This window comes from Arvicanthis niloticus, unplaced genomic scaffold, assembly GCF_011762505.2.
Source record: "Arvicanthis niloticus isolate mArvNil1 unplaced genomic scaffold, mArvNil1.pat.X pat_scaffold_343_arrow_ctg1, whole genome shotgun sequence".
Taxonomy (NCBI): domain Eukaryota; kingdom Metazoa; phylum Chordata; class Mammalia; order Rodentia; family Muridae; genus Arvicanthis; species Arvicanthis niloticus.
Genome location: NW_023045997.1, coordinates 67,397 through 80,296, shown reverse-complemented (window position 1 = coordinate 80,296; position 12,900 = coordinate 67,397). Strand labels below are relative to the sequence as shown.

The 12,900-nt window shown below is 46.8% G+C and overlaps 1 non-coding gene across 1 annotated transcript; it reads left to right on the top strand.

Moving 5' to 3' along the window:
• The first annotated feature begins 12,013 nt into the window (after positions 1-12,013).
• Positions 12,014-12,086, top strand: Trnak-cuu (transfer RNA lysine (anticodon CUU)). Its single transcript has one exon. It is a non-coding gene; the product is annotated as a tRNA-Lys (tRNA).
• The last annotated feature ends 814 nt before the right edge of the window (positions 12,087-12,900 follow it).

Below are 12,900 nucleotides of genomic sequence, written 5' to 3'. Positions count from 1 at the left end.
TTTGACTAAAACCCACCATACCAGGCAAGTATGAAGATGTGAGTTTGATCCTCAGAACCAACATGAAAAATCTGGGTGTGTCTGTAAACCTAGCACTGGACACTGGGTGGCAAGAGTATCTCAGGGGCTCCTGGACAGCCAGCCTTGCTGAAACGGTGAGTTTCAGGTTCAGGTTCCTGTCTTTTTTAAAGAGCCACACACGTTTGCTTTCTCTCTCTCTCTCTCTCTCTCTCTCTCTCTCTCTCTCTCTCTCTCTCTCTCTCTCCCTCCCTCTCTCTCCTTCCTGCTTGGGTTTTAAGATGTGAGCTCCCAGCTGGCTGCTTGAGTCATGTGCTTTCCTGTGTCCATGCTTGCCAGCCACCATGGTTGTGGACTCTTAACTCTCTAGAACTGTAAACCCAAATGAACTAATGAACTCTTCCTTCTATAAGTTGCCTTGGTCATGATGTTTATCACAGCAATAAAAAAGTAATCAAAACACAGGGGTATGTGTCACTGTCTACACTGACAACACAGCTACTCCATGGTATGGTTGAGGGGAAGGTTTTTACATCACAGCACAGTGCATTACTAAACAAAACCAGGTAGATGGTACCTGAAGATAAAACCCAAAACTGTCTTCTGGCATCACATGTACTCACATGCAAGTGTATATCTGCACATGTATGTGCATGCACATACATGCACACCCAAGGGAAGCAATCAAGCAAGCAATTGTAAACAATTCCAGGTACCAGCACAGTATTAACTTGGCTATTTTAAACTACATTTCCCAGAATTCCCTTCACCCAAATGGTGTTCTTTCCCTTGATTCTCCTTCAGCCTTTCCAGTTCTTGAGTGTAACTTGTGTACTTGGCCATCTGATTGCTCCAGCAAGACACTCATACTGTTTGTTTGTTGTATAGAACACTAATGTGTCCTAGGCCAGAGGCCAAGCTATGGGTCCGTACTAATCCAGGTCTAGCTCCGGACTCTGAAAACACAGACAGGAAAAATGAATGATCCAGGACTAGAGAGTTTATCAGCATAGGGACTCCAGAAAGTCAAGTGCACAGGGTTTGTGCTCACAGGCCAGACAAGAGTCCTGCAGTTATATGACCACCTGGATCCTTAGCTGACATTGGTCAGGTAGAGCCTTTCAAAGATAAAACGTTGTCGCCTAGGGTGATTTAGGCTCCAGTCACAGGCCAGTGACTCATCAGACCTGTTGCTCCTGAGATCCTGAGAGCAGAAGAGAATGTCTGAGAAAGATGAGTCTCAGACCCAAGGAACAGCTGGTGTTTGAATAACAGCTGCCTTTCCTGCCTTGTTACAACACTGTAAGGTCAAAGGCAACACAAACTGACTGAAGTGGCTGGCTCACTTCACCCTGCTGGCTCTAGTTTGTATGTGTGGGTTCTAAGTCATTCTTCACTGTCCTTGACTCCACCTGCCTGATCTGCTCTGCGGGCTTTGAATTCCAGCACCATCTCAGGGAGCACAGCTTTAAAGAGTCCCACCAGCTCCAGGACGTGTTCAAGGCTAAACTGTGTATCTGTGTGTATGTATAGAGTGTATATACATGTGTGTGTGCATAGAGTGTATGTGTGTGTGTGTGAGTGTATAGTGTGTGATATGTGTGTGTATAGTATGTATATACTTATTTATATATGTGTTGTGTGTATATATATGTGTATGTCTTATAGTGTATATATATGTATGTGTGTGTGGTATGTATGTTTGTATATATGTATATTATGTGTGTGTCTTTATGTGCAGAGCATGTGTATACTTGTGTATTTATGTACACATATGTGTAAATAAATATGTGTGTATCTGTGTATAGTGTGTATATAATGTGTGTGCATGTATGTATCTGTGTCTAGCATGACTATATATGTGTGCATATGTTTATCAGTGTATAGTGTGTATATATTGTTTGTATCTGTTTAGTATGTATATATGTGTATGCATGTGTGTATCTGTGTGTGTATGCATATATATGTGTGTGTGTGCATGTGTTTCTGAGTATAGTGTGTATGCGTGTGTCTGTGCATGTGTGTTCATGTATCTGTGTGTGAGTTAAAGATTAAACTTTGCTGATACAGAATTTGATATTCAGAATGGCTCAGAAGAACAGAATTTCACTGGGGGTGGAGCTCGGTGGTAGAATGTTTGCCTAACATGCATTCCTGGGTCCCATCCTCAGCATTATCAGAGGAAGAGAAGGAAGAAGAGGAGGAAGAAGAGGAGGAGGAGGAGGAAGAGGAGGCAAGCAGAAAAGAGGAGAAGGAAGAACTCACAGATGAGCCTTGGGCTCTCTGGGACTGCTCTCTGACCTAGTTAGATTTAAAGGTGTTCTTTCATTACCCTGTTTCCAGTGAGAAAGGGGACATTAATGGCCCATGGCAGGAACTGGCTAATTGTTACTCAGTCACTGGTAGCTTCCTCTATCAGGTCCCTGTAGACCACAGGCTTTGTGTGACAGAGTTTTGCCCCCACAGGACACCTCAGTGAGAAGTGATGTGTGGGGGCTGGTCTCCCAGCCAAGAACTAACCAGGTCCAAGCCTGCTTAGCTTTGGGGACCAGACAAGGCCAGGGATATATGCCCAGGAGCTCTGTAAGGGAACGAAAGCTCCCTGTAGATTTTCTACCTGAATTGTTTCCCAGAGTCACAGGATTATGGGTTAGAATAAGAATGGCCCCACCCCTCATGTATTTGAATGCTTAGTCACCGGGAGCGGGGCTTCTTGATAAGATTGAGAGATTAAGCTTTGCTGATAAGGAATTTGACAGACCAAGATAGTGGCCTTGTTGGAAGAAGTGTGTCACTGTTCTGGGGTCTTGAGGTTTCAAAAGGCCCTGCCAGGCCCAGTCTCTCTCTGTGCTCGTGGATCAGGATCCAGCCCTCAGCTCCTGCTCCAGCACCATGTCCCCACCCTGATGAGAATGGACTGACCCTCTAAAACTGTAAGCCAGCCCCCAGTTAAATGCTTTCCAGGGCTGTGGTGTCTCTTCCCAGCAATAGAGAGTACTGACTAAGGCAGCTCTGAAAAGCAAGCACCTAGTCTGACTTTTAGGATGGTTCACTTACAACAAAACCTGAGCTTCCAAGCTCACATAGGTTGACTGTCAACATCTGGGCATGGGTTGAGAGGGGATGTCATCCTGACTGAAGCATGGGGACATGGGATCAGATTCCAACATACCTGGTGTCTTACTTAGCTACTGTATATTGTTTCTGGGAAGAGACACCACAATGGAGGCAACTTAAAAAAAAAAAAGAAAACATTTAATTGGGTACTGGCTTACAGTTTCAGAGGGTGAGTCCATCATCATGATGATGGGAACCATGGTGGGGACCATGGTGGCAGACAGTAGGCATGGTTCTGGAGTGGTCACTCACATCCTGAACTGGAAATGTTGAGGGTAGAGAGAAGGAGAGAGGGAAGAGAGAGGCAGAGGTGGGGGAGAAGGGGATGAAAGTAGCTAGTTACTTAGTCACCAGTATCTTTTGAAATGGGGGACATGTTGATGTGAATGGCCAGGGTGGCCACCCATGGCCATGCCGATGTCCACGATCTATACTGCTGCCAAGGGCCATGTCTGGGTTTGTGGTCCTCCTTCAGCTAGGACTGTATTAGTGTCTGTGGTCCATGTTACTACCCAAGGTCATGTGGATGTCCATGGTTGGTTTGTGCTGCTGCTCGAAGTCATATTGATGTCTGTGGGCCATGTTGATGTGAGTGGCCTGAGCTGCCACCTGAGGTCAGGTGGATGTTTGTGGTCCGTGCTGCTACAGGGAGCAGTGATGGGGTCCGTGGTCCTGCTGCAGCTGGGGGTCGTGTTGCTGTTTATGGCCTATTTTGCCACTCAGAGTCAGGCAGATGTTCGTGATGTGTGCTGCTGCCTGGAGCCATGTGGATGACTGTGGTCTGCTGCCACCTGAAGTCATGTTGATGTCCATGGGCTGGGTTTCCACAGGGGACTACATTGGTGTCGTGGTCCATGTTGCCCTGGAGGCCATACTGACGTCCCTGACCTGTGCTGCAGCCGAGGACTATGACAGCATCTGTGGCCCATGATACAGCAGAGAGCTGTGTTAATATGTGTGGTCTATACTGCTATCGGAAATTATGCCGAGATCCTGTGACACATACTATCTCCAGAAACCATGTGGAAGTCCATGATTTGTGCTCCTGCAGACTGTAAAAGGCAAGGAAGCTACAGTGACAGTGACATTGATGCCTCCAGATGCACAGTTGAGAAAGAGGGACATGGATGGCTTCTGTGACAATCCCTACCCTCACCCCACTCCCAAAAAGGAAACAGTCTAGACAGAAAGCTGTCAAAGAGAACTCTAAAAAACTGTGACAAAAATGCCGAAGTGTATCTCTTTATAGTTGATGGCTCCTGGAGGGGACGTGAGCAGGGAAGGACCTGGTGTTCTGTAAGAAGTTGGCCACTGCCAGTTTGACCATGCTCCAGTGAGTATATGGACAACACAAATTGGGCCTCCTCTTCTTCCTCCTCTTCTTCCTTCTCTTCCTCTTCCTCCTCCTCCTCCCTCTACTTCTTTTGAGAGATGGAGGCCACAGTGGTGATGGGTGAGCCTGGGAAGACTGGGAAGTGAGTGTGATCGGAGTGCATGATGTGATATCCCCAATCAATAAAACTATTATTTTAAAAAAAAGAAGAAAGAAAAAAAGAAAAAAACCTTAAAGTCCACTCCCAGTGACACATCTGCAACAAGGCCATACCTCCTAATCCTTCCCAAAGAGTTCTACCAACTAGGAATCAAGCATTCAAACATGTGAGCCTATGGGGTGGGGGGCTGTACTGACTGGTTCTGTGTGTCAACTTGAAACAAGCTGGAGTTATTCTAGAGAAAGGAGCTTCAGTTGAGGAAACGCCTCCATGAGATCCAGTTCTCAATTAGTGATCAAGGGGCAAGGGCCCATTTTGAGTGGTATCATAACTGGGCCAGTAGTCTTGGGTTCTATAAGAAAGCAAGCTCAGCAAGCCAGGGGAAGCAAGCCAGTGGGTAACATACCTCCATGGCCTCTGCATCAGCTCCTGCTTCCTGACCTGCTTGAGTTCAGTCCTGACTTCCTTTGGTGATCAACCCTTTCTTCCCCAATTTGTTTCTTGGTCATGATGTTTTGTGCAGGAATGGAAACCCTAAGATAGGGGCTATTCTCATCCAAACCAGCACACCTGGGGATCACAAATCTTTATATCCTATTTTTTTGCGGGGAGGGGGGATAGGAGAATTTTTCCCATCCCCACATGCAGATGTGCCTGGAGCTGCTGGCACGGCTACCCTGGAGTGGCTGCCTTGTGGGGTACAGCTGATATACCTGGGAAACCCCCCCTCCCATTACTTCTCAGACCCGCTACTAGACTCCGGGCTCAACTGAACTGAAAGGCTGAGAGAAACTCAAATAAATGATGGTGCCTTTGTGCTGTTGTAGAAACTTTTAATCCAAATCCATGTTTTCTACCCCACCTTTGACCATTTAGTTCCCAGATGAAAGACACACACAACCTTTATATTTATAACAAGCCTTAAACAGCACAAGAGCTGGGCAGCTGTCTACCCTCTCTATTACTAAAAATCTATTTTCTATTGATAACCTCAAGTTATTACTTACTATGTTTTCTCTGGGCTGCTCTTAATTTCAGATGACCAACCCTCAGGACCACATTTTCATGACTCACCTCACTCACAGCAGCTTCTTCATTCACCTCCTTCTCCCTCCTGGTTCTCCTCCGACCCTGCAAGCCCAGGAATTCTAAACCCTACCTGTGTCTCCTTTGCCCAGCTATTGGCTCTTTTGCCCAGCTATTGGTTGTTGGAATCTTTATTTACTAATTAGAAATAACTTGTGGGCAAGGACGTCTACCTTTGGACTCATCTCTGGAGAAACCTGATCTTGAAGAACCTATATTAGCATTAGAATGCAAGCAGCATCAGGCCAACCCCCTATATTGTGGTTCTGATGCTAAGGTCCTGTTCCCCAATTGGTTCTTGATCAATCAATAAAAATACCAGGGGCCAATTGCTGGACAGAAAGAAAGAGGTGGGACTTCAGGTCCCTGCAGGCAAACTAAGAGATGCAGGAATAGGAAGGGGGAATTTCACCATGCTTCAGAGGGAGAAAAGGTGACCAGCCATGTGAGATCTCAGATGGAGCAGCCATAGGCTGCTTCCCCAGGCTGGAAATTAGAAACACAACTAAGCTGAGGGCAGTTTTGGGTTGTTGAACAAGGAAAAGATAACCAGGACACTAAGCTAAGGGTAGATTAAGAGGTGCTGTGTTACCAGTTATATTTAATAAATGGGGCTGCGTGGGCCAACCGTCTAAGAAATGGTGGCTTTGCCTAGCTCAAGCCACCATGCTCTGTGGCCTGAAGCCAAGCACTACACAGCTGGAAGCAGCCAGAGACCATGAGTGCACTACAGCTGGAAACTGCCAGCCAGAAACACCAGCCCTGACACCAACAAGACGCCAGCATGAGATGGCTCTGCCAGTCTACCTCGCTGTCTCCACAGGGTTGGGCTGAGCCTAGACCATCCCACCATCCACGCAGTACCCGGTAGAAAAGAGACTCTAATGTTTAAAGATTATCCAATAGCTTATATATTTGGTAATGCTCAAATAACAAGAAGCCCACACAATTAGAGGTGTTACCCAATACCTAACCTAGATATTACAACTACCTTAGACTGCTGGAAACACACGTACATCTGCCAACATTTTCTCCTCTCTCTCCTCTTCCTTTTTCCTAGCTCCTCCTCTTCCTTCTCCTTACTCTTCCCACATTGGCTCCTTCCAAAATACCAAGTTTAATACAGCGGGAAATATACCACTACAATGCTGAGCTAAGAGTATTGGGAAGGGCACGCTAGCTATGGGAGACTAGAAGCACCCAGAAATTGAGCTGATAAGGCAGGTTGATATTGAGCTATGTGTATGTCTGTGTTTTCCATCTGCAGATCCAATATTCTCTGGGCGAGGGCTAGGTGCATAGTCCACCTGGAGCTTAAAGTGGGGTAGTAGGAACTACATGCTACAGTTGTGGTGTTAGACTCGTACATACACACCAGAATGGTTAAGGGGCCACTTTTCACTGTGGGGCTTAGAAATAAATGTATGAAATGACTCACAAGCATCTTTGATGAGCTCTACAGTGGTCCTTGTAGGTCAGAAATTCTAATAAAATAACAACCATTGAACTGGAATTTTTGTGTTGGGGGGTTATAGGTGTGTGTGTGTGTGTGTGCAGATCTGAATGTGCATGTGTGTGTGAGGATGGAGGTCAGAGGTCAACACTGGGTGCCATTCCTCAGGAGCAGTCTACCTCTTTTTAGGTTGTGTTTTTTTTTTTTTTTTTTTTAATTGTATCTATGACCAGGTGTGGTGGTGCAATGCCTTTAACCCCAGTACTTGGGAGGCAGAGGCCTCCATTTGAGGCCAGCCTGCTTTACATAGCAAATTACGGGCCAGCCAGGTCGATGGAGTAAAAGCTTGTATCTTAGTAAGGATTTCTATTGCTGTGACAAGACACCATGGCCATAGCAACTCTTATAAAGGAAAAATGTTTATCCAGTGGGAAGCATGGTGGCACACAGCCAGAACAGTTGCTAGAGATGGAGTCAAGAGTTCTACATCTGCATTGGCAGGCAGCAGGAAAAGAGACACACTGGACCTGACTTGAGCATTTGAAATCTCAAAGCCCACCCTGAGTGATACACTTCTTTTAACAAGGCCACACCTCCTAATAGTGCCACTTCCTGTGAGCCTATGAGGACCATCTTCATACAAACCACCTGTCTCAAAAAAAATTGTGTGTGTGTGTGTGTGTGTGTGTGTGTGTGTCTGTCTGTCTGTCTGTCTGTCCTCTATGGATCAGAGGACAGCTCTCTTTACACCTTCACATGGGTTTTGGGGGTCATACTCAGGTCATTAGCTTCACTCAGCACTTGATCCACCAAGCCATTTCCCCAGCCCTTTGAACTGAGAATTTTCAATGGAAAACTGTGTTAGGCATCTCAGATACCAAGGGTGCTTGTGGCACTCTGCTTATTGATTGAAACAGGGTTTCTCTGTGTAGCCCTGGCTGGCCTGAGAACTCACAATGTAGACCAGGCTGGCCTCGAACTCACAGATCTGCCTGTCTCTGCTTCTTGGGTGCTGGGGTTAAAGGCATGCGACCATTGTGCCAGGCTGCGTGGTGCTTCATTGCAGAGACAAGGCGAGCAGGTTCCTACAGCGGGTAGTGAAGCCACACTATCGGAGACGAGCGCTCTGACTCACAGGTGCAGCTGGCGTCTGTGGGTTTATGTGAAATTCCTAGAAAGGAAACACTTCATCCAAATGGGTGGGTCCTGGGTCCAGAGTCTTGAAATACAACCCAAACCGCACAACCAGCATCAGAGCCTCCAGTCATTTCCCACAATTGGATCTATGTCTGGAGAAGAGGCTGGGTACCTGTAAGGAAGGAATTTGGCATGCTGCCAAAATGTCATGCTGTCTGCCTCTCTCTCAGATACTATTTCTCCAGATAGAGCTGCAGACATATAGAGGGAAATGTGCAGTGGAGTGAAGGAAATGATTCAGCTTTCCAAAGATTACTGCACTCAGCGCCTGAACACCTCTTATTCCCAGGGAGTCAAGTGTCACTGTGGTCTGCTAGCAGGGGCACTGGGGAGCAGTTGGGGGGTAGGTAGGAAAAGTCTGTCTTACAGAAGCTCCCCTGAGTCCACTGTGGTTATTTACACACACACACACACACACACACACACACTATGGTTTTATGAATGTGATGTCCCCTATAGTCTCAGACATTTGAACATTAGGTCTGCACTTGGTCAAGCTCTTTGGGGAAGGCTTAGGAGGTGTGGCCTTGCTAAAGGAAGTATGTCACTGGAGCAGGCTTTGATTATTTAAAGCCTTGGGCTATTTCCAGTTTAATCTCTCAGTTCCGTGCTTGCAGTTCAGGATATGAGTCTTCAGCCTCCTGTTCCTGCTGCTGCATCTCTCTGTTCCACCAGCACGGACTCTGTCTCTCTGGAACAGTAAGCTCAAATAAGTTCCTTTTATTGTTGGTTCCAAAAAAAAAAAAAAAAAAAATTGAATTCTCTAAACTCCAGAAGAGAGTCCAGATATCCAGAAGTGAGCTCAGTCTGGCTACAGGAGGATTTCCGTGATCTCTCCATGCTCATGAATCGCTGGCCAATACTGTCCACGAGGGCAGTGGGTGCAGAAACGTCGAATAGGGGGGTTGGAAGCCCTATGAGTACACTGAATAAACCACATGGGGACCTGCAGTTAGTAGACACATCAGCTTTACTTAGGGTGGCTGAAGGCTTATAAAGTTTTGGGGGCCTGAGGGCAGGGACATCCAGGATGGGCAGAGGTCATTGGCTGGGGCTTAGGGTACCTGGAATACCTCATTAGCATGGGGAAGCATTTCAGAAATCTCAGGTGATGGCTGAACAGGTTTTGTCATGAGTGAGGAAATTGATCCTATAACCTAATTGAGGCTACCTGACATGTCTCAGGTAGAGGATGGGGGGTCAGAACTCTTGGACAAGGTCAGGAAAGGAGAAAGCCTGCTAACGAAGGGAGTCCTCCATCACTTGCCAAGCACCAGAAGGCTATCCAGTCAATGGTAGATAGCCTTAAGGAGCAGAGTTTTTCCACAGATTTCTGATGGTTAGATAAAAGCCAGCATTCCTCAGGAACTTGGCAAATTGGTCCCCCCATCTACCAAAAGGAACCATTTCCCTTTCCTCTAGCAGAAGGGATGTGTGACTACCTATGGGGCCTCTCAGGAATCAAAGAGCTTGCTGGGCTCCAGGATCCCTCAGTATCACAAGTACCTGTTACACACTTCAGAGCCCATGCTGGCTCCCTAGCCCTTCTCATCTCCTCCCATGCCCCCTTCCCAATTCCCCTAGCTTCCTGCAGGCTTTTCTTCCCACAACTACCCATATAACCCTGCTATTCTCAATGTGATCTCTCTCTCTCCCCCCACCCTTGCTTCTCTCACTATTTTTTCTATTCTCTATACCCCACCCACCCACCATTCTCCCTTTTCTCTTGGGTATCCCTGGCCACATCCAGTCTTCTGGCCATGCTCAGTCCGCTTCTTTGTTGCTCTGCCCTGGGCTCTTCCAGGTACCTCTGGCTGTTCCCTCATAGCTACAATGAAAACTTTCCCCTTAAGCAGCATGCCATCAGTTTATGGGTCTATAAGTTGCCTTGGTCGTGGTGTTTTATCACAGAAGTAGAAAGGTAACTACACACACACACACACACACACACACACACACACACACACACGGTGGGGAAGGGGAAGGGGAAGGAAGGAAGGAAGGAAGGAAGGAAGGAAGGAAGGAAGGAAGGAAGGACGGACTCCCAACATTGGTCCCTGACTCAGGCAGTAAGGGATGTTAGGGTAGGAAAGGACAGGTGAAGAAGCCATTCTGATGTCCTCCACCCACAAACACAGTAAATCAAAAGCAGTGTCACATTCCTGGCGGGACTGTGCATATTGGTGCCACCACAAGGGACTGGAACCAGTTGGCGAGTTCTCACAAGGAAATCAGCTGGGATTCTGATGGGTGTTTACAACCCAAGGCCTCTGGAGAGCAACCAATGCTCTTAACTGCTGTGCTGACCCTCCAGCCCCTCTCCAGAGTTTTAACTGACATGAAAAAGATAGCTTTGAAGATGAGTTACTGTAGGAGTTTGCTTCTAAAGGGTACACACATCCCTTAGAGTCCATTTTAAGGTATTTTCACATACAGACACTGACTCAGTTAGGGTTTTACTACTGTGAACAGACACCATGACCAAGACAACTCTTATAAAACAACATTTAATTGGGCCTGGCTTACAGGTTCAGAGGTTCAGTCCATTATTGTCAAGGCAGGAGCATGGCAGCATCCAGGCAGGCATGGTGCAGGAGGAGCTGAGAGGTCTACATCTTCATCTGATGGCTGCTAGAAGACTAGCTTCCAGGCAGCTAGAACAAGGGTCTTAAAGCCCATACCCACAGTGACACACCTCCCACCAGTACCACTCCCTGGGCGGAGCATATGCAAACCATCACAGATACTTTCCAGCTGTGGTGGATCAGCTTTTTTGTTGTTATTTTGTTTTTTATGATGATCTGAAAATGATCAATATAAACTATAGTCTAACTTTTGAATTTTGGTCCCCTGCTCCAGGCTTACGATGCTATTCTCATGTAACACTGGATAGCAACATGGACCTGGAATGACTGATGGCCATTTCTTAGGCTGAGAATATGCTGTCCTTTGAACAACAGGACACAGCCATACATGAATTGAAATATCTCCACACTTATGAATCATACATACCAGCAGCAAGTTCCATCTCTGTCATTTAAGTCTGTTTGGACTGGGGCTTCTGTCACCATCCAGCCAGAAAGAATAAAAGTCCCTTCAGTAAAAGAAATTACACCTGCCTCTCAGAGGGTATGTTTGAGTTTTAGCAAAAGCAGGGAGCTGGGGACAGTGTTAACAGTGGCTGGCTTTATTGATCGCTTCCTATATATAGGTAATTTTTAAAAATCAATCTATTACCATCCAGGAACAATCCTAGGAGCTGGTTTCTATAGGACCAAGGGCTCCTTCCAGCTACCCTGCACCACCCCCCAGGAGCAGGCAAGAGTTTATAAAACAGCTCAGCATTCCAAGGCCTAGGCAGAGGACCAGAAAAAGCCACAACAATGGACATTTTGAAATGTATGAATTGAAGTTTACTGGCTTTTTTGGGGCTTCTCCCTGGGTTTTATTCCCCCTCCAGTTTCTGAAGCTTTATTGGAGTGTGATGAAGGTGGTGCTCGCATTAAGGCACTTTTGTACCTGTTAGAATGGCTGGACTCATAGCATGAGGTCCCTCTCAGATGGGTACTTAAGTCCTTCAGTGTAAGCCACCTGTTGCATGTAATTTTAGTAAAACCACACTAGTTCCGGCTAGGCTCTGGTACTAGCAGCCCTGCTAACTCAGTTGGTAGAGCTTGGGACTCTTAATCCCAGGGTTGTGGGTTTGAGCCCTATGTTGGGCGCCATCTATTGCATGTAATTTTAGTAAAACCACACTAGTTCTGGCTAGGCTCTGGGACTAGCAGCTGTCCACCTGCTAGCCAACGTTTTTCCCCACAAATGCCAGGAGTGCCTTCTGATTCTTCCCTCCCGTGCCAGCAATAACCATCTCATCCAGCTCCCTTTAGACCCATGGAAGGAAAACACTAGAGACGTTTATATTTTAAAACTGAACGACAACTCAAAGGCTGGGCAAAAATATCCTGCCTCATCCTCCTTGGCTACCTCCGCAAAGGGCCTGCAGAGGCTACAAGCTATCGTTGTCACGAGAGATATACATGCTTGCAGCTTCTCGTCTGCCCAACGCCTGGTCTGACTCCCAGTCCTATCTGACCTTCTCTTCCTGTCCTTCCCAGAAATCCCGCCTTCTCTTTCTCCCAGCGATTGGTTTCTGCTGTCTTCATTTAGCCAATCAACAATTAGAAAAACTGTTCTGTGCCCCTTCCGAGTCCCCTCACCCGCAAGAAAGACATGGGAGGCAGTGTTCGGGTAGTTACTACAGCGAGGCTTTATTCTATCAGCTGAAGCAGAAGACCCCAAGCCCGGAAAAGGCACTGCTTATATGCACCCTAGAGTGGCATGTTCACTTCTGATTGGCTGTTCACTCATCACTCCATATTACGCCCCGGGATGGGCAGTGCGCTTTCGCCTCTTGCACCTGCGCAGTTTAGTTGTTTACTTGTGGGAGCACTGGATGCCAGCGCCATCTTGTAATGGCGAATGTTGTCACCGCTCACCGTGGCTCCCTACATCTCCCCCTTTCTATTTTATTAAGAT